The following is a 22,142-nucleotide window of genomic DNA, read 5'->3' on the forward strand; positions in this document are numbered from 1 at the left end:
CATATCTTTTAATCCGTAACTCGGATTAAAATGTTTTCAACATGAAAGTTGCTCAGAACGACGAGACGATTCCGGATACGCAGTCCGTTCGTCCGCCACACCCCTCTAACCTATCGAACCCGCAACTTTCCCCCTCCGGCTCCTTTGCCCGAAAACACGAAACACCGGGAATACTTTCCCGGATGTTTCCCCCCCCTTCACCGGTGTCACCTACTACCGCGTTAGGGCACACCGAACACCGCGTATTGCCTTGTTATATTTTGTGATGCTTTGTTTGCTCTGTATTCATTATTTCTTCCCCCTCTTCTCTCCGGTAGACTACGAGACCGACGCTGATGCCACCGAGTACGACTACGTCACCGACGACCCCTCCTTGTCTGAGCAACCAGGCAAGCCCCCCCTTGATCACCAGATATCGCCTATTCTCCTCTATACTGCTTGCATTAGAGTAGTGTAGCATGTTACTGCTTTCGTTAATCCTATTCGGATGCATAGCCTGGCATTGTCGCTACATCTGTTGATACCTTACCTGCAATCCTAAATGCTTAGTATAGGATGCTAGTTTATCATCATTGGCCCTACATTCTTGTCAGTCTGCCTTGCTATACTATCGGGCCGTGATCACTTGGGAGGTGATCACGGGTATATACTATACATATATACATACTATACAGATGGTGACTAGAGTCGGGTCCGCTCATTGAGTACCCGCAAGTGATTCTGACGAGGGGGCTGAAAGGACAGGTGGCTCCATCCCGGTAGAGGTGGGCCTGGGTTCCCGACGGCCCTCGACTGTTACTTTGTGGCGGAGCGACAGGGCAGGTTGAGACCACCTAGGAGACAGGTGGGCCTGGCCCTGTTCGGCGTTCGCGGATACTTAACACGCTTAACGAGATCTTGGTATTTGATCTGAGTCGGCTACGAGCCTATACGCACTAACCATCTACGCGGGAGTAGTTATGGGTATCCCGGCGTCGTGGTATCAGCCGAAGCACTTCAGACGTCAGCGACGGAGCGGCACGCGCCGGATTGGAACGTAAGCCTGCTCTTGTATTAAGGGGGCTAGTTCTGCTTCCGGCCGCCCTCGCAACGTGCAGGTGTGCTATGGGCGATGGGCCCAGACCCCTGTGCGCTTAGGTTTAGATCGGCGTGCTGGCCTCTCTGTTTTGCCTAGGTGGGGCTGCGACGTGTTGATCTTCCGAGGCCGGGCATGACCCAGGAAAGTGTGTCCGGCCAAATGGGATCGAGCGTGTTGGGTTATGTGGTGCACCCCTGCAGGGAAGTTAATCTATTCGAATAGCCGTGATCTTCGGTAACAGGACGACTTGGAGTTGTACCTTGACCTTATGACAACTAGAACCGGATACTTAATAAAACACACCCTTCCAAGTTCCACAGACAACCCGGTGATCGCTTTTCCGCAGGGCGACGAGGAGAGGATCGCCGGGTAGGGTTATGCTATGTGATGCTGCTTGAAGATGCTACTTGAAGATGCTACTTGGGGGACTTCAATCTACTCTCTTCTACATGCTGCAAGACGGAGGCTGCCAGAAGCGTAGTCTTCGATAGGACTAGCTATCCCCCTCTTATTCTGGCTTTCTGCAGTTCAGTCCACCGATATGGCCTCCTTACACATATACCCATGCATATGTAGTATAGTTCCTTGCTTGCGAGTACTTTGGATGAGTACTCACGGTTGCTTTCTCCCCCCTTTTTTCCCCCTTTCCTTTCTTTCTGGTTGTCGCAACCAGATGCTGGAGTCCAGGAGCCAGGAGCCAGCGTCGACGACGACTACTACATTGGAGGTGCCTACTACTACGTGCAGGCCGCTGACGACGACCAGGAGTAGTTTAGGAGGATCCCAGGCAGGAGGCCTGCGCCTCTTTCGATCTGTATCCTAGTTTGTGCCAGCCTTCTTAAGGCAAACTTGTTTAACTTATGTCTGTACTCAGATATTGTTGCTTCCGCTGACTCGTCTATGATCGAGCACTTGTATTCGAGCCCTCGAGGCCCCTGGCTTGTATTATGATGCTTGTATGACTTATTTTATTTGTAGAGTTGTGTTGTGATATCTTCCCGTGAGTCCCTGATCATGATCGTACACATTTGCGTGCATGATTAGTGTACGATTAAATCGGGGGCGTCACAGCCCCCTAGGCGACTTTTCGGCCGTCGGCACTAAAAAATCGGCCAAGTCGTGCCCCCAAGGGCCCAATTTTCGCTGGCTCGGGCAAAAATTGACGCCGGCGGACCCAACCCGACCCCGGCGTGCTCGGGGGGCGCTCGGGGGTGCTGGGCGAATCGTTTTTGGCGCGAAAGAGCCGCGGGCCCTCCTTGCCATCGACTCATCTCGCTTCTCGCTGCTTCGTCGTCCTCATCACCTTGTTTCCCGCGGCGAATCAATGCCAAAGCTGACGCGCGCTGTCGCGCCGGTCAGCCTCCGCCATTGATGCCTCACGGGCGGCGTAGTGAAAACAAGACGACGCGCGTCCCCTCGCATGTCATGCGTAACGCGGCGGCCTGATACGTCTCCAACGTATCTACTTTTCCAAACACTTTTGCCCTTGTTTTGGACTCTAACTTGTATGATTTGAATGGAACTAACCCGGACTGACGCTGTTTTCAATAGAATTGCCATGATGTTGTTTTATGTGCAGAAAACAGAAGTTCTCGGAATGACCTGAAACTCCATGGGATATCTTACAATAAATAATAAAAAAATCATCGCCAAAGATGAAGACCAAGGAGCCCACACCCTTCTCACGTGGGTGGGAGGTGCCCCCCCTAGGGCGCGCCCCCTACCTCGTGGGCCCTCTGGAGACCCCCCGAACCCAACTCCAACTCTATATAACTGCTTTCGCGGAGAGAAAAATAAGAGAGAAGAAATCATCGCGTTTTCCGATACGAAGCCACCGCCAAGCCCTAAAACCTCTCGGGAGGGCTGATCTAGAGTCCGTTCAGGGCTCTGGAGAGGGGGATTCGTCGCCGTCGTTATCATCAACCATCCTCCATCACCAATTTCATGATGCTCACCGCCGTGTGTGAGTAATTCCATCGTAGGCTTGCTGGACGGTGATGGGTTGGATGGGGTCTATCATGTAATCGAGTTAGTTTTGTTAGGGTTTGATCCCTAGTGTCCACTATGTTCCGAGATTGATGTTGCTATGACTTTGCTATGCTTAATGCTTGTCACTAGGGCCCAAGTGCCATGATTTCAGATCTGAACCTATTATGTTTTCATAAATATATGAGTGTTCTTGATCCTATCTTGCAAGTCTATAGCCACCTATTATGTGTTATGATCTGTTAACCCCGAAGTGACAATAATCGGGATACTTACCGGTGATGACCGTGGTTTGAGGAGTTCATGTATTCACTATGTGTTAATGCTTTGTTCCGGATCTCTATTAAAAGGAGGCCTTAATATCTCTTAGTTTTCGTAAGGACCCCGCTGCCACAGGAGGGTAGGACAAAAGATGTCATGCAAGTTCTTTTCCATAAGCACGTATGACTATTCGAAATGCATGCCTACATTACATTGACGAATTGGAGCTAGTTCTGTGTCACCCTATGTTATGACTGTTACATGATGAACCGCATCCGGCATAATTATTCATCATTGATCCAATGCCTACGAGCTTTCCATATACTGGTTTACGCTTATTTACTTTCCCATTGCTATTGTTACAATCACTACAAAATACCAAAAATATTACTTTGCTTTCATTACTCTTTTGCTACCGTTACCATCACTATCATATTACTTTGCTACTAAACACTTTGCTGCAGATATTAAGTTTCCAGGTGTGGTTGAATTGACAACTCAGCTGCTAATACTTGAGAATATTCTTTGGCTCCCCTTGTGTTGAATCAATAAATTTAGGTTGAATACTCTACCCTCGAAAACTGTTGCGATCCCCTATACTTGTGGGTTATCAAGACTAATTTCCGGCGCCGTTGCCGGGGAGTATAGCTCTATTCTTTGAGTCACTTGGGATTTATATCTGCTGGACACTATGAAGAACTTGAGAGATCCAAAAACTAAGATCTATCCCTCAACTACGAGGGGAGGTAAGGAACTGCCATCTAGCTCTGCACTTGATTCACCTTCTGTTATGAGTAAGCTTGCGACACCTACACCTGCTTCTGCTATTCGTTCTAATATGTCGCATGTTATTGATGATGCTACTTCTGCTATGCATGATACTAATGATGAAACTACCTCTATGCCTGATATTACTATGCCACTTAGTGATTTTCTAGAGGAACGACTTGCTAGGGCTAGAGAGATTGAAAATATTGAATCTGATTATGAAGATGAAAATGATGATGAAGAATCACTTGTTATTCCTGAGGGTTATTTATTTGATCAAGATGCTTCTTTAGCTATTTTAGCCTGCAAAGATAGATATGAGCTCAAAAGGTTATTAGCTAAATGGAATAAGCAATCTCCAAATGCTAGGATGAGACCTGACCCTGCTTTTGCTACTTCACCTATATGTGTTGCTGATAAGGATTATGAATTCTCTATTGATCCTAATATAATTACTTTGGTTGAATCTGATCCTTTTCATGGTTATGAATCTAAAACTGTTGTAGCACATCTTACCAAATTAAATGATATAGCCACCCTGTTCACTAATGATGAGAGACCTCGCTACTTTTATATTCTTAAAATATTTTCGTTCTCATAAAAGGGTGATGCTAAGATATGGTTTAATTCTCTTGATCCTGGTTGTATGCGTAGTCCCCAGGATATGATTTATTACTTCTCTGCTAAATATTTCCCTGCTTATAAGAAACTAGCTGCTTTAAAGGAAATATACAACTTTGTGCAAATTAAAGAAGAGAGTCTCCCACAAGCTTGGGGGAGGCTTCTCAAGTTACTTAACGATTTGCCTGATCATCCTCTTAAGAAAAATGAAATACTTGATATCTTTTATAATGGACTAACCGATGCTTCCAGAGATTACCTGGATAGTTGTGCTGGTTCTCTTTTCAGGGAAAGAACACCGGATGAAACTAAAATCTTATTGAATAATATGTTGACAAATGAAAATAATTGGGCACCTCTTGAGCCAGCTCCTGAGCTAGCTCCTGCTCCAATTAATGATCATATTCCTAAACCAACTCCGAAGAAGAGAGGTGTTCTATTTCTCAGTCCTCAAGATATGCAAGAGGCAAAGAAATCTATGAAAGAATAAGGTATTAAAGCTGAAGATGTTAAGAATTTACCTCCTATTGAAGAAATACATGGTCTCAATTTACCGCCTGATGAAGAAATATATGATCTTAATCCTTTATTTATTGAAGAACATCCAGACCTCGATAACCCGACACAGGTAGTAAAGGTAAATTCTCTCTATAGATATGATAAAGCTGAAATCCCTCCTGCTAAAACTGCTAGTCAATGCTTGGATGAGTGATAATTTTATGTTTAAGTAAGAAGACTTCAATGCTTATTTTGGTAGACAATTAAAACAAGATGCTGATATGATTAAATACTTGGATGATTATATGGCTAATATTAGAGGTGAACTTAAACTTGTTAGCAAACATGCTTCTATTGTTACCACTCAAGTAGAACAAGTACTTAAAGTTCAAAAAGAATTGCTAAATGAGATGAATAGTAAGAAAAATGATTATGTTGTTAAAGTGGCTACTAGAACTGGTAGAATGACTCAGGAACCTTTGTATCCTGAAGGCCACCCTAAGAGAATTGAGCAAGATTCTCAGAGAAATAAAATTGATGTACCTAGTTCTTCAAAAGAGAAGAAAAAGAAAAAGGATAGAATTGTGCAAACTTCTAGTGAACCTATTGCTGAACCACCTGATAATCCAAATGATATCTCTATGTCTGATGCTGAAACACAATCTGGTAATGAACATGAACCTAATGAAAATGTTAATGACGATGTTCATAATAATGCTCAACCTAGTAATGATAATGATATAGAAATTGAACCTGCTGTTGATCTTGATAACCCACAATCAAAGAATCAATGTTATGATAAGAAAGACTTTGTTACTAGGAAACATGGTAAAGAAAGAGAACCTTGGGTTCAGAAACCCATGCCTTTTCCTCCCAAACAATCCAAGAAAAAGGATGATGAGGATTTTGAGCGCTTTGCTGAAATGATTAGACCTATACTTTTGCGTATGCGATTGACTGATATACTCAAAACAAATCCTTATGCTAAGTACATGAAAGATATTATTACAAATAAAAGAAAGATACCTGAAGCTGAAATTTCCACCATGCTTGCTAATTATACTTTTAAGGGTGGAATACCAAAGAAACTTGGGGATCCAGGAGTACCTACTATACCATGCTCCATTAAAAAAAACTATGTTAAAACTGCTTTATGTGATCTTGGAGCCGGTGTTAGTGTTATGCCTCTCTCTTTATATCGTAGACTTGATTTGAATAAGTTGACACCTACTGAAATATCTTTGCAAATGGCTGATAAATCAACTGTTATACATGTCGGTATTTGTGAGGATGTGCCTGTTGTAGTTGCAAACGTTACTATTTTAACGGACTTTGTTATTCTTGATATTCCCGAGGACGATAGTATGTCTATTATTCTTGGAAGACCTTTTCTTAATACTGCAGGGGCTGTTATTGATTGCAACAAAGGCAATGTCACTTTTCGTGTTAATGATAATGAGCATACGGTACACTTTCCGAGGAAACAACCTCAAGTTTATAGTATCAATTATATCGGAAAAATTCCATCGATTATATTTGGAGGTTTTGAATTTCCTCTTCCCACTGTCAAGAAGAAATATGATTTATTGGGGATGTGCATATCCCAGTTGAGGTAACCTAGTGTTATTCGAAATTTCTCCGGTTTCATGTTAATCGGAATGGGTTTGTTAACAAGACTTGATCAACCTTGTTAGTGGATTCCTTTTGACGAGCATGAGATGGATGAAACTAGAAGCACAACCTTCTGTACCCTCTCTATACTTTCTATTATTTAGTTGAAATAAAGTGAAAATAAATAATTTTATGTCTGTTATCTGATTATCCGTGCAATATAAAAATACCTCGAAAATAAAAGTTCTCCAAATGCCCTGAAAATTAAATATGAATTTTGAAGGAAATATGCCCTAGAGGCAATAATAAAGTTATTATTTATTTCCTTATATCATGATAAAAGTTTATTATTCATGCTAGAATTGTATTAACCGGATACATAATACATGTGTGAATACATAGACAAACAAAGTGTCACTAGTATGCCTCTACTTGACTAGCTCATTAATCAAAGATGGTTATGTTTCCTAACCATGGACAAAGAGTTGTCATTTGATTAACGGGATCACATCATTAGTTGAATGATCTGATTGACATGACCCATTCCATTAGCTTAGCACCCGATCGTTTAGTATGTTGCTATTGCTTTCTTCATGACTTATACATGTTCCTATGACTATGAGATTATGCAACTCCCGTTTGCCGGAGGAACACTTTGTGTGCTACCAAACGTCACAACGTAACTGGGTGATTATAAAGGTGCTCTACAGGTGTCTCCAAAGGTACATGTTGGGTTGGCGTGTTTCGAGATTAGGATTTGTCACTCCGATTGTCGGAGAGGTATCTCTAGGCCCTCTTGGTAATGCACATCACTGAAGCCTTGCAAGCATTGCAACTAATGAGTTAGTTGCAGGATGATGTATTACGGAATGAGTAAAGAGACTTGCCGGTAACGAGATTGAACTAGGTATGGGATACCGACGATCGAATCTCGGGCAAGTAACATACCGGTGACAAAGGGAACAACGTATGTTGTTATGCGGTCTGACCGATAAAAGATCTTCGTAGAATATGTAGGAGCCAATATGAGCATCCAGGTTCCGCTATTGGTTATTGACCGGAGACGTGTCTCGGTCATGTCTACATTGTTCTCGAACCCGTAGGGTCCGCACGCTTAAGGTTACGATGATAGTTATATTATGAGTTTATACATTTTGATGTACCGAAGTTTGTTCGGAGTCCCGGATGTGATCACGGATATGATGAGGAGTCTCGAAATGGTCGAGACATAAAGATTGATATATTGGAAGCCTATGTTTGGATATCGGAAGTGTTCCGGGTGAAATCGGGATTTTACCGGAGTACCGGGAGGTTACCGGAACCCCCCGGGAGGTATATGGGCCTTAGTGGGCCTTAGTGGAAGAGAGGAGAGGTGGCCATAGATGGGCCGCACGCCCCTCCCCCCCCTTGGTCCGAATAGGACAAGGAGAGGGGGTCGGGCCCCCTTCCTCCTCTCTCTCCTCTTTCCCCCCCTCCGCGAATCCTATTCCAACTAGGAAAGGGGGGAGTCCTACTCCCGGAGGGAGTAGGACTCCTCCTGGCGCGCCTCCTCTTGGCCGGCCAGCCCCCCCCCTTTGAGCCTTTATATACGGAGGCAAGGGGCACCCCTAGAGACACAAGTTGATCCATGTGATCATATTCTTAGCCGTGTGCGGTGCCCCCTTCCACCATAGTCCTCGATAATATTGTAGCGGTGCTTAGGCGAAGCCCTGCGACGGTAGTACAGCAAGATCGTCACCATACCGTCGTGCTGACGGAACTCTTCCCCGACACTTTGCTAGATCGGAGTCCGGGGATCATCATCGAGCTGAACGTGTGCTAGAACTCGGAGGTGCCGTAGTTTTGGTGCTTGATCAGTCGGGCCATGGAGACGTACGACTACATCAACCAAACGCTTCCGTTGTTGATCTACAAGGGTACGTAGATCACACTCTCCCCTCTCGTTGCTATGCATCACCATGATCTTGCGTGTGCGTAGGAATTTTTTTGAAATTACTACGTTCCCCAACAGTGGCATCCGAGCCTAGGTTTTATATGTTGATGTTATATGCACGAGTAGAACACAAGTGAGTTGTGGGCGATATAAGTCATACTGCTTACCAGCATGTCATACTTTGGTTCGGCGGTATTGTTGGACAAAGCGGCCCGGACCGACATTACGCGTACGCTTACGCGAGACCAGTTCTCCCGACGTGCTTTGCACATAGGTGGCTTGCGGGTGACAGTTTCTCCAACTTTAGTTGAACCGAGTGTGGCTACGCCCGGTCCTTGCGAAGGTTAAAACAACACCAACTTGACAAACTATCGTTGTGGTTTTGATGCGTAGGTAAGATTGGTTCTTGCTTAAGCCCGTAGCAGCCACATAAAACTTGCAACAACAAAGTAGAGGATGTCTAACTTGTTTTTGCAGGGCATGTTGTGATGTGATATGGTCAAGACATGATGCTAAATTTTATTGTATGAGATGATCATGTTTTGTAACCGAGTTATCGGCAACTGGCAGGAGCCATATGGTTGTCGCTTTATTGTATGCAATGCAATCGCACTGTAATGCTTTACTTTATCACTAAGCGGTAGCAATAGTCGTGAAAGCATAAGATTGGCGAGACGACAACGATGCTGTGATGGAGATCAAGGTGTCGCGCCGATGACGATGGTGATCACGACGGTGCTTCGAAGATGGAGATCACAAGCACAAGATGATGATGGCCATATCATATCACTTATATTGATTACATGTGATGTTTATCTTTTATGCATCTTATCTTGCTTTGATTGACGGTAGCATTATAAGATGATCTCTCACTAATTATCAAGAAGTGTTCTCCCTGAGTATGCACCATTGCGAAAGTTCTTCGTGCTGAGACACCACGTGATGATCGGGTGTGATAGGCTCTACGTTCAAATACAACGGGTGCAAAACAGTTGCACACGCGGAATACTCAGGTTATACTTGACGAGCCAAGCATATACAGATATGGCCTCGGAACACGGAGACCGAAAGGTCGAGCGTGAATCATATAGTAGATATGATCAACATAGTGATGTTCACCAATGAAACTACTCCATCTCACGTGATGATCGGACATGGTTTAGTTGATTTGGATCACGTAATCACTTAGAGGATTAGAGGGATGTCTATCTAAGTGGGAGTTCTTTAAGTAAATTAATTGAATCTAAATTTATCATGAAACTTAGTACCTGATAGTATCTTGCTTGTTTATGCTTGATTGTGGATAGATGGCTCGTGATGTTGTTCCGTTGAATTTTAATGCGTTCCTTGAGAAAGCAAAGTTGAAAGATGATGGTAGCAATTACACGGACTGGATCCGTAACTTGAGGATTATCCTCATTCCTGCATAGAAGAATTACGTCCTGGAAGCACCGCTGGGTGCCAGGCCTGCTGCTGGAGCAACACCAAATGTTATGAACGTCTGGCAGAGCAAAGCTGATGACTACTCGATAGTTCAGTGTGCCATACTTTACGGCTTAGAATCGGGACTTTAACGATGTTTTGAACGTCATGGAGCATATGAGATGTTCTAGGAGTTGAAGTTAATATTTCAAGCAAATGCCCGGATTGAGAGATATGAAGTCTCCAATAAGTTCTATAGCTGCAAGATGGAGGAGAACAGTTCTGTCAGTGAGCATATACTCAAAATGTCTGGGTATAATAATCACTTGATTCAATTGGGAGTTAATCTTCCAGATGATTGCGTCATTGACAGAATTCTCCAATCACTGCCACCAAGCTACAAGAGCTTCGTGATGAACTATAATCTGCAAGGGATGAATAAGACTATTCCCGAGCTCTTCGCAATGCTGAAAGCTGCGGAGGTAGAAATCAATAAGGAGCATCAAGTGTTGATGGTCAACAAGACCACTAGTTTCAAGAAAAAGGGCAAAGGGGAGAAGAAGGGGAACTTCAAAAAGAACGGCAAGCAAGTTGCTGCTCAAGAGAAGAAACCCAAACCTGGACCTAAGCCTGAAACTGAGTGCTTCTACTGCAAGCAGACTGGTCACTGGAAGCGGAACTGCCCCAAGTATTTGGTGGATAAGAAGGATGGCAAGGTGAACAAAGGTATATGTGATATACATGTTATTGATGTGTACCTTACTAATGCTCGCAGTAGCACCTGGGTATTTGATACTGGTTCTGTTGCTAATATTTGCAACTCGAAATAGGGACTACTGATTAAGCGAAGATTGGCTAAGGACGAGGTGACGATGCGTGTGGGAAACGGTTCCAAAGTCGATGTGATCGCGGTCGGCACACTACCTCTACATCTACCTTCGGGATTAATATTAGACCTAAATAATTGTTATTTGGTGCCAGCGTTAAGCATGAACATTATATCTGGATCTTGTTTGATGCGAGACGGTTATTCATTTAAATCAGAGAATAATGGTTGTTCTATTTATATGAGTAATATCTTTTATGGTCATGCACCCTTGAAGAGTGGTCTATTCTTATTGAATCTCGATAGTAGTAACACACATATTCATAATGTTGAAGCCAAAAGATGCAGAGTTGATAATGATAGTGCAACTTATTTGTGGCACTGCCGTTTAGGTCATATCAGTGTAAAGCGCATGAAGAAACTCCATATTGATGGACTTTTGGAACCACTTGATTATGAATCACTTGGTACTTGCGAACCGTGCCTCATGGGCAAGATGACTAAAACGCCGTTCTCCGGTACTATGGAGAGAGCAACAGATTTGTTGGAAATCATACATACAGATGTATGTGGTCCGATGAATATTGAGGCTCGTGGCGGATATCGTTATTTTCTCACCTTCACAGATGACTTAAGCAGATATGGGTATATCTACTTAATGAAACATAAGTCTGAAACGTTTGAAAAGTTCAAAGAATTTCAAAGTGAAGTTAAAAATCATCGTAACAAGAAAATAAAGTTTCTACGATATGATCATGGAGGAGAATATTTGAGTTACGAGTTTGGTGTACATTTGAAACAATGCGGAATAGTTTCGCAACTCACGCCACCCGGAACACCACAGCGTAATGGTGTGTCCGAACGTCGTAATCGTACTTTACTAGATATGGTGCAATCTATGATGTCTCTTACTGATTTACCGCTATCGTTTTGGGGTTATGCTTTGAAGACGGCTGCATTCACGTTAAATAGGGCACCATCAAAATCCGTTGAGACGACGCCTTATGAACTATGGTTTGGAAAGAAACCAAAGTTGTCATTTCTGAAAGTTTGGGGCTGTGATGCTTATGTGAAAAAGCTTCAACCTGATAAGCTCGAACCCAAATCGGAGAAATGTGTCTTCATAGGATATCCAAAGGAGACTATTGGATACACCTTCTATCACAGATCCGAAGGCAAGACTTTTGTTGCTAAGTTCGGAAACTTTCTAGAGAAGGAGTTTCTCTCGAAAGAAGTGAGTGGGAGGAAAGTAGAACTTGATGAGGTAACTGTACCTGCTCCCTTATTGGAAAGTAGTGCATCACAGAAAACTGTTTCTGTGACACCTACACCAATTAGTAAGGAAGCTAATGATAATGATCATGAAACTTCAGGACAAGATACTACTGAACCTCGTAGATCAACCAGAGTGAGATCCGCGCCAGAGTGGTACGGTAATCCTGTTCTGGAAGTCATGCTGCTAGATCATGATGAACCTACGAACTATGAAGAAGCGATGGTAAGCCCAGATTCCGCAAAATGGCTTGAAGCCATGAAATCTGAGATGGGATCCATGTATGAGAACAAAGTGTGGACTTTGGTTGACTTGCCCAATGATCGGCAAGCAATTGAGAATAAATGGATCTTCAAGAAGAAGACTGACGCCGACGGTAATATTACTGTCTACAAAGCTTGACTTGTCGCAAAAGGGTTTCGGCAAGTTCAAGGGATTGACTACGATGAGACCTTCTCACCCGTAGCGATGCTTAAGTCTGTCCGAATCATGTTAGCAATTGCCGCATTTTATGATTATGAAATTTGGCAGATGGATGTCAAAACTGCATTTCTGAATGGATTTCTGGAAGAAGAGTTGTATATGATGCAACCAGAAGGTTTTGTCGATCCAAAGGGAGCTAACAAAGTGTGCAAGCTCCAGCGATCCATTTATGGACTAGTGCAAGCCTCTCGGAGTTGGAATAAACGCTTTGATAGTGTGATCAAAGCATTTGGTTTTATACAGACTTTCGGAGAAGCCTGTATTTACAAGAAAGTGAGTGGGAGCTATGTAGCATTTCTGATATTATATGTGGATGACATATTACTGATTGGAAATGATATAGAATTTCCGGATAGCATAAAAGGGATACTTGAATAAGAGTTTTTCAATGAAAGACCTCGGTGAAGCTGCTTACATATTAGGCATTAAGATCTATAGAGATAGATCAAGACGCTTAATTGGACTTTCACAAAGCACATATCTTGACAAAGTTTTGAAGAAGTTCAAAATGGATCAAGCAAAGAAAGGGTTCTTGCTTGTGTTACAAGGTGTGAAGTTGAGTTAGACTCAATGCTCGAATACTGCTAAAGATAGAGAGAAAATGAAAGATGTTCCCTATGCTTCAGCCATAGGCTCTATCATGTATGCTATGCTGTGTACCAGACCTGATGTGTGCCTTGCTATAAGTCTAGCAGGGAGGTACCAAAGTAATCCAGGAGTGGATCACTGGACAGCGGTCAAGAACATCCTGAAATACCTTAAAAGGACTAAGGATATGTTTCTCGTATATGGAGGTGACAAAGAGCTCATCGTAAACGGTTACGTGGATGCAAGCTTTGACACTGATCCGGACGATTCTAAATCGCAAACCGGATACGTGTTTACATTAAACAGTGGAGCTGTCAGTTGGTGCAGTTCTAAACAAAGCATTGTGGCGGGATCTACATGTGAAGCGGAGTACATAGCTGCTTTGGAAGCAGCAAACGAAGGAGTCTAGATGAAGGAGTTCATATCCGATCTAGGTGTCATACCTAGTGCATCGGGTCCAATGAAAATCTTTTGTGACAATACTGGTGCAATTGCCTTGGCGAAGGAATCCAGATTTCACAAAAGAACCAAGCACATCAAAAGACGCTTCAATTCCATCCGGGATCTAGTCCAGGTGTGAGACATAGAGATTTGCAAGATACATACGGATCTGAATGTAGCAGACCCGTTGACTAAGCCTCTTCCACGAGCAAAACATGATCAGCACCAAGGCTCCATGGGTGTTAGAATCATTACAGTATAATCTAGATTATTGACTCTAGTGCAAGTGGGAGACTGAAGGAAATATGCCCTAGAGGCAATAATAAAGTTATTATTTATTTCCTTATATCATGATAAAAGTTTATTATTCATGCTAGAATTGTATTAACCGGAAACATAATACATGTGTGAATACATAGACAAACAGTGTCACTAGTATGCCTCTACTTGACTAGCTCGTTAATCAAAGATGGTTATGTTTCCTAACCATGGACAAAGAGTTGTCATTTGATTAACGGGATCACATCATTAGTTGAATGATCTGATTGACATGACCCATTCCATTAGCTTAGCACCCGATCGTTTAGTATGTTGCTATTGCTTTCTTCATGACTTATACATGTTCCTATGACTATGAGATTATGCAATTCCCGTTTGCCGGAGGAACACTTTGTGTGCTACCAAACATCGCAACGTAACTGGGTGATTATAAAGGTGCTCTACAGGTGTCTCCAAAGGTACATGTTGGGTTGGCGTTTCGAGATTAGGATTTGTCACTCCGATTGTCGGAGAGGTATCTCTGGGCCCTCTCGGTAATGCACACCACTGAAGCCTTGCAAGCATTGCAACTAATGAGTTAGTTGCGGGATGATGTATTACGGAACGAGTAAAGAGACTTGCCGGTAACGAGATTGAACTAGGTATGGGATACCGACGATCGAATCTCGGGCAAGTAACATACCGGTGACAAAGGGAACAACGTATGTTGTTATGCGGTCTGACCGATAAAAGATCTTCGTAGAATATGTAGGAGCCAATATGAGCATCCAGGTTCCGCTATTGGTTATTGACCGGAGACGTGTCTCGGTCATGTCTACATTGTTCTCGAACCCGTAGGGTCCGCACGCTTGAGGTTACGATGACAGTTATATTATGAGTTTATACATTTTGATGTACCGAAGTTTGTTCAGAGTCCCGGATGTGATCACGGACATGACGAGGAGTCTCAAAATGGTCGATACATAAAGATTGATATATTGGAAGCCTATGTTTGGATATCGGAAGTGTTCCGGGTGAAATCGGGATTTTACCGGAGTACCGGGAGGTTACCGGAACCCCCCGGGAGGTATATGGGCCTTAGTGGAAGAGAGGAGAGGTGGCCATAGATGGGCCGCGCGCCCCTCCCCCCCTTGGTCCGAATAGGACAAGGAGAGGGGGCCGGCCCCCCTTCCTCCTCTCTCTCCTCTTTTCCCCCCTCCGCGAATCCTATTCCAACTAGGAAAGGGGGGGAGTCCTACTCCCGGAGGGAGTAGGACTCCTCCTGGCGCGCCTCCTCTTGGACGGCCAGCCCCCCCCCTTTGAGCCTTTATATACGGAGGCAAGGGGCACCCCTAGAGACACAAGTTGATCCACGTGATCATATTCTTAGCCGTGTGCGGTGCCCCCTTCCACCATAGTCCTCGATAATATTGTAGCGGTGCTTAGGCGAAGCCCTGCGACGGTAGTACATCAAGATCGTCACCACGCCGTCGTGCTGACGGAACTCTTCCCCGACACTTTGCTGGATTGGAGTCCGGGGATCATCATCGAGCTGAACGTGTGCTAGAACTCGGAGGTGCCGTAGTTTCGGTGCTTGATCGATCGGGCCGTGGAGACGTACGACTACATCAACCAAACGCTTCCGTTGTCGATCTACAAGGGTACGTAGATCACACTCTCCCCTCTCGTTGCTATGGATCACCATGATCTTGCGTGTGCGTAGGAAATTTTTTGAAATTACTATGTTCCCCAACATTTTTTTCTAGAATATTTGAGGATTTATGGAACAAAGAACACACCAGGGGGGCAACCACCTTGACACGAGGGTGGAGGGCGCCCCCCTACCTCGTGGGCCCAGGGTGGCCCTCCTCCACTTATTCTTCCAGCCACACACTTCATCTTCCTCCCCCAAACACGAAAAACCAACTCAAACCCGAGTCCAAGCTCGTTTTGCTGCCATTTTCGATCTCCTTGCTCAAAGCACCTCTCACAAAACTGCTTGGGGAGATTGTTCCTTGGTATGTGACTCCTCCATTAGTCCAATTAGTTTTTGTTCTAGTGCTTTATTCATTGCAAATTTGTTTTGCTTAGGTTTCCCTGTTCTTGAGCTTGCATGTCAAATTTATATGGTCAAAAATAGTTTTGATGCATGATATAGGTCCTAGGCACTTGTAGGAGTAGTTGCTATCAATATTGTTGAGTTTGGTTTACTTTTATTTTGAAGTTACTAAAAAAAATAGGAATTTTTCAGAGGAAGAAATATGTTTACAAAAATGTTCCAAGGTGGTTCTTTAAAGAAGCAAGGACCCAGGCTTGCAATGCGTGATGCTGACGAAGAGCCACCAAGAGACGCTCCAGTGCGTCCTTGTGAGTGGCCTTCTGAAAATTTTATGGATCAAGCGGAATTAAAGAAGAATTTAACGCATATTTGCGTAATGCCGATCTTGGGGACTTTGAGGCAGACAAATGCCCCCAGTATCATGAGCTCACACGCTCTTTTGTGAGGAGGTTTGAGTATTCATCTGCACGTAATTCTCCTTCAATCATGTTTGATCTTTATGATAAATCTTATACCATGGACCTAGAGGATTTCACTCTTGTTTGCAAACTTCCACAATGGGGTAGTGTTAGGGATCCCCCTAAATCTGAATTTAGAAACTTTCTTGCTAGTATAACTGTAGGGGAATCCAGAGATATAACGCAAGCTACCATAGGGAGCATTCACTTTCCTGCTATACATTATTTTGCTCTCTTCATAGGTAGGTGCATAAATGCTAAGGATGAAGCATGTCACATGTGTGTACCTGACCTTAGCATTCTCAGGAGTGCTGTGTCAGGAGACCAATCTTATCATATGTGAGCCATTGTAGCTCGTAGGTTGCATCATAATAGACATAATGGAGATTTCTTTGGATGAATTTATGCAACCCGCTTAGCTAAATTTCTTGAGATAGACATTCGTGAAGGAGACATGGAGTTGCCTCCTGCTTATTTAGATTTTGATTCTATGGTTTCTCACCATTTTATCGAGAGGAACGAATCACCTCTCCAGTACCGACTAATCTTTGACAGACGATGTGCTGTCTATATTACTCTCCCCGCTCCTACTTTCTTTGATTATCAGGCAAGATGAGGATACACTATTACCAGAGAGGAGTCAGATGAATACGAGAGGAGAGCGGAGGCCGCTCGTCGCCACGCTACAGCTCAGGAGGCGATAGCCGCTGCATCTCAGTACGACCCTAACTATTATTATGGATATTAGCCAGGCCAGCCGTGGCCATAGACCAACTTAGTCCAAAAGCCTAAACTTGGGGGAGTACGTATTTCTCAGTGACATTATATTTATGTTCACACACACTCATTGCCAGATGTCGGTGCTCATACTTTTTTATTGTATCATCCATGCTAGTTTATTTTCTTTTATGTTTTCTTCTTGTGTGTTTGATAAACCTTAAGAAAAAACCAAAAAAATAGTTGTAACTTTTAATTAATTTACTTTCCATGCTATAGTAGTAATTAAAAAGAAAACCCAAAAATATTTCCTGTTCTTCTTTTGCTTGTTGGGAGCTTTCTCGTGTAAATAGTTTTATTTCTTTTCTTTTCTTTGGGGGTCAGTAGGAGAAGACCTTGATTAAATTGTTGAAGTGGCTCTTATATGCATTATTGTTTATCTGACAAAAGAGCCCATATTGCCTTGTCTTCTCATGTTTATTGAATGCTCGCAGATTCCAGTTTAGTCCAATGCACATGCACTCTTATTATTATTCACATCGTTCGGTCGTGCAAGTGAAAGGCAATTATGATGATATATGATGGACTGACTGAGATGAGAAAAGTTGGTATGAACTCGACCTCTTTTGTTTTTAAATATGATGAGTTCATCGTTCTTGATTCAGCTTGTTATGAAGAAACATGTTTGCAATGACAATTAGAGATCATAGTTGCTTGTGCCATGCTTGATTAGCTATGATTTATAATGATTTACCTTGCGTACCAACATGCTATTAAAATGGTTATGATGTGGTATGATAGGGTGGTATCCTCCTCTGAATGATTTAAGTGACTTGACTTGGCACATGTTCACGCATGTAGTTGAAACAAATCAACATAGCCTTCACGATATTTATGTTCATGGTGGATTATATCCTACTCATGCTTGCATCCAATGTTTATTAATTTTAATGCATGTACATGGCTGCTGTCGCTCTCTAGTTGGTCGCTTCCCAGTCTTTTGCTAGCCTTCACCTGTACTAAGCGGAAATACTGCTTGTGCATCCAAACTCCTTAAACCCCAAAGTTATTCCACATGAGTCCACTATACCTTCCTATATGCGGTATGTACCTGCCGTTCCAAGTAAATTTGTATGTGCCAAACTCTAAACCTTCAAATAATCATCCTGTTTTGTATGCTCGAATAGCTAATGTATCAACTAGGGTTGTCTGTATCTTCCATGTTAGGCGGGTTATTCTCAAAAGGAGTGGACTCCACTCCTCATTCACGAGATAAAGGGCTAGTCACCGGGATGCCCAGTCCCATGCTTTACGCAAACTAAATCGAAATAATTGCAAACAAAACCCCCCCTGGGACCTGATGTATGTCGGAGGCACTCGTTGTTTCGAGCAAGCCATGGATTGATGTTTGTTGGTGGAGGGGGAGTATAAACTTTACCATTCTGTTTGGGAACCGCCTATAATGTGTGTAGCATGGAAGATATCGCCATCTCTTGGTTGTTATGTTGACAATGAAAGTATACCGCTCAAAATATTATTCACCTCTGTTTTAAAACCGAGCTCTGGCACCTCTACAAATCCCTGCTTCCCTCTGCGAAGGGCCTATCTATTTATTTTTATGTTGAGTCATCACCCTCTTATTAAAAAGCACTAGCTGGAGAGCGCAGCTGTCATTTGCATTCATTACTGTTAATTTATATTGGGTGTGACTATGATTGGATCTCTTTTACCATGAATTATAATGTATAGTCAGTCCTTAATCTTTAAAGGTGCTCTGCATTTATGTTTTGCGGTCTCAGAAAGGGCTAGCGAGATACCATCTTGTTATATCATATTATGATTGTTTTGAGAAAATGTTGTCATCCGAGATTTATTATTATGGCTTGCTAGTTGATTATGTTATTGATATGAGTAATCATGAGACCTGAGAATTATTGCAAATGTGGTTAGTTATAATCTTTGCTGAAAACTTGAATGCTAGCTTGACATATTTACAACAATAAGAGCAAACAGAGTTTGTAAAAGTTTTTCTTTATTTTTTCAGTTTGTCAACTGAATTGCTTGAGGACAAGCAAGGGTTTAAGCTTGGGGGAGTTGATACGTCTCCAACGTATCTACTTTTCCAAACACTTTTGCCCTTGTTTTGGACTCTAACTTGTATGATTTGAATGGAACTAACCCGGACTGACGCTGTTTTCAGCAGAATTGCCATGATGTTGTTTTATGTGCAGAAAACAAAAGTTCTTGGAATGACCTGAAACTTCACGGGATATCTTACAATAAATAATAAAAAATCCTCGCCAAAGATGAAGACTAAGGGGCCCACACCCTTCTCAAGAGGGTGGGGGCGCCCCCCCCCTAGGGCGCGCCCCCTACCTCGTGGGCCCCCTGGAGACCCCCCGACTCCAACTCCAACTCTATATAACTGCTTTCGGGGAGGAAAAAATAAAAGAGAAGAAATCATCGTGTTTTACGATACGGAGCCGCCGCCAAGCCCTAAAACCTCTCGGGAGGGCTGATCTGGAGTCCGTTCGGGGATCCGGAGAGGGGGATTCGTCGTCGTCGTCATCATCAACCATCCTCCATCACCAATTTCATGATGCTCATCGCCGTGCGTGAGTAATTCCATCGTAGGCTTGCTGGACGGTGATGGATTGGATGAGATTCACCATGTAATCGAGTTAGTTTTGTTAGGGTTTGATCCCTAGTATCCACTATGTTCTGAGATTGATGTTGCTATGACTTTGCTATGCTTAATGCTTGTCACTAGGGCCCGAGTGCCATGATTTCAGATCTGAACCTATTATGTTTTCATCAATATATGAGAGTTCTAGATCCTATCTTGCAAGTCTATAGTCACCTATTATGAGTTATGATCCGTTAACCCCGAAGTGATAATAATCGGGATACTTACCGGTGATGACTGTAGTTTGAGGAGTTCATGTATTTACTATGTGTTAATGCTTTGTTCCGGTTCTCTATTAAAAGGAGGCCTTAATATCCCTTAGTTTCCATTAGGACCCCGCTGCCATGGGAGGGTAGGACAAAAGATGCCATGCAAGTTCTTTTCCATAAGCATGTATGACTATATTCGAAATACATGCCTACATTACATTGACGAATTGGAGCTAGTTCTGTGTCACCCTATGTTATGACTGTTACATGATGAATCGCATCCGCCATAATTATCCATCATTGATCCAATGCCTACGAGCTTTCCATATACTGGTTTACGCTTATTTATTTTCCCGTTGCTATTGTTACAATCACTACAAAATACCAAAAATATTACTTTGCTTTCATTACTCTTTTGCTACCGTTACCATCACTATCATATTACTTTGCTACTAAACACTTTGCTGCAGATATTAAGTTTCCAAGTGTGGTTGAATTGACAACTCAGCTGTTAATACTTGAGAATATTCTTTGGCTCCCCTTGTGTCGAATCAATAAATTTGGGTTGAATACTCTACGCTCGAAAGCTATTGCGATCCCCTATACTTGTGGGTTATCACGGCCACGCGTACGCGCGGCGCCTCCGCCTACATAAAGCCGACCCTCAGCGCGCCGGTGGCACGCACAGAGTCTCCACCGCTGACGCCACCTTTCTCCCCCTTCCTCCCTCTCCTCTCGCCGTCTCCAGCTCAAAGAATGGTCGAACGCTTCCCAGGCGACGGTGCGGCGGCGAACGGCTTCGGCCGCCGCCACCTTCACGAGGACGAAGCTCGGCTCCTCTTCGAGGCCGAGTACCCGGTCCCGCCGGACATGCGGGTACCCGACGCGTGGAGAATCAGCGCCGGCGGGGTCCCGGTACCACCACCGCCCACCGGGGCGGCGCGATGCGCGGAGATCGCGCGTATCCACGCCTCCCTGCCGCGGGCGGCGAGGGAGGGGCCACGCTATGTCCCCAACAGCCCGCTCTGGGAGCCATACTTTCGCCGCCGCCACGCCGAGCAGCTCGAGGCCACCAACGACGTCGTTCCCTCTGGTAGGCTCAACTCCGAGGGGCGGCGCCGATGGTGGGACGTGCCCGGCCGCACGCTGGAGGCCGTCCTCGAGTACATCGAGGGCGGCAACACGCCGAGGCTGGAGTACCCCTCCCCCCCGTCCTTCTCTCGCCGTCGTGGGAGCTTGTGGACGCCGAGGCGCATGGACCCCGGGGCGTCCTCCTCCTCATCAGGTCGGTCGACCGGCTCCCCCTGCCTCCGCCCCGTCAAGCCGGAGCCCCAGGACACGCCTGTCAGCCGGCGCACCCGCAGCTCCGGCGTCCGCATCGGCGACTCCACCCCCGCCTCTAGCCGCCACGTCCTCGTCGCACCCAAGCCGAAGCCCGGCCTCCCCGCGGAGTACGAGGAGATAGCCCGGCACGGCATCTCCGACGAGGACGCCATGCAGTGGGCGCGGGACGACTACCTCTGCGACGAGATGGTCCGGCAGCGCCGGGCCCTGGAGGAGATAGCCGCCCGCAAACGTGGGCGCGAGGACGAGCACGACGTCGTGATCCTCGACAGCGACGACGACGAAGACGCCCCCGGACCGTCCAACCCGCCACGCCAACCGGGGGAGGGTTGCAGCAAGGACGGCGGCCGCGGCGGAGGCGACGACGACGACGGCGGCGGCGGCGACTACACGCGGTTCTACAGCCTCCTCGGCATGTAGATCTGCAAGGGCGGTGGGCGGCGAGGGAGACGGCGAGGAGCAACCTAGTAGCTTTTTTTCCTTTTTGTAAAATATTTTAAATATGAACGAACTCGCCGAAGTTTGGTTGAATTTGCGCCGTGTTTGTGCCATAATTTATATTTTCAAAAAAACGTGGGCGCCGTGATTGGGGGGCATCACGCCCCCAGCGCGTGGTTTATCG

Source organism: Triticum dicoccoides, chromosome 1A (assembly GCF_002162155.2).
Source record: "Triticum dicoccoides isolate Atlit2015 ecotype Zavitan chromosome 1A, WEW_v2.0, whole genome shotgun sequence".
NCBI classification, from domain to species: Eukaryota; Viridiplantae; Streptophyta; class Magnoliopsida; order Poales; family Poaceae; genus Triticum; species Triticum dicoccoides.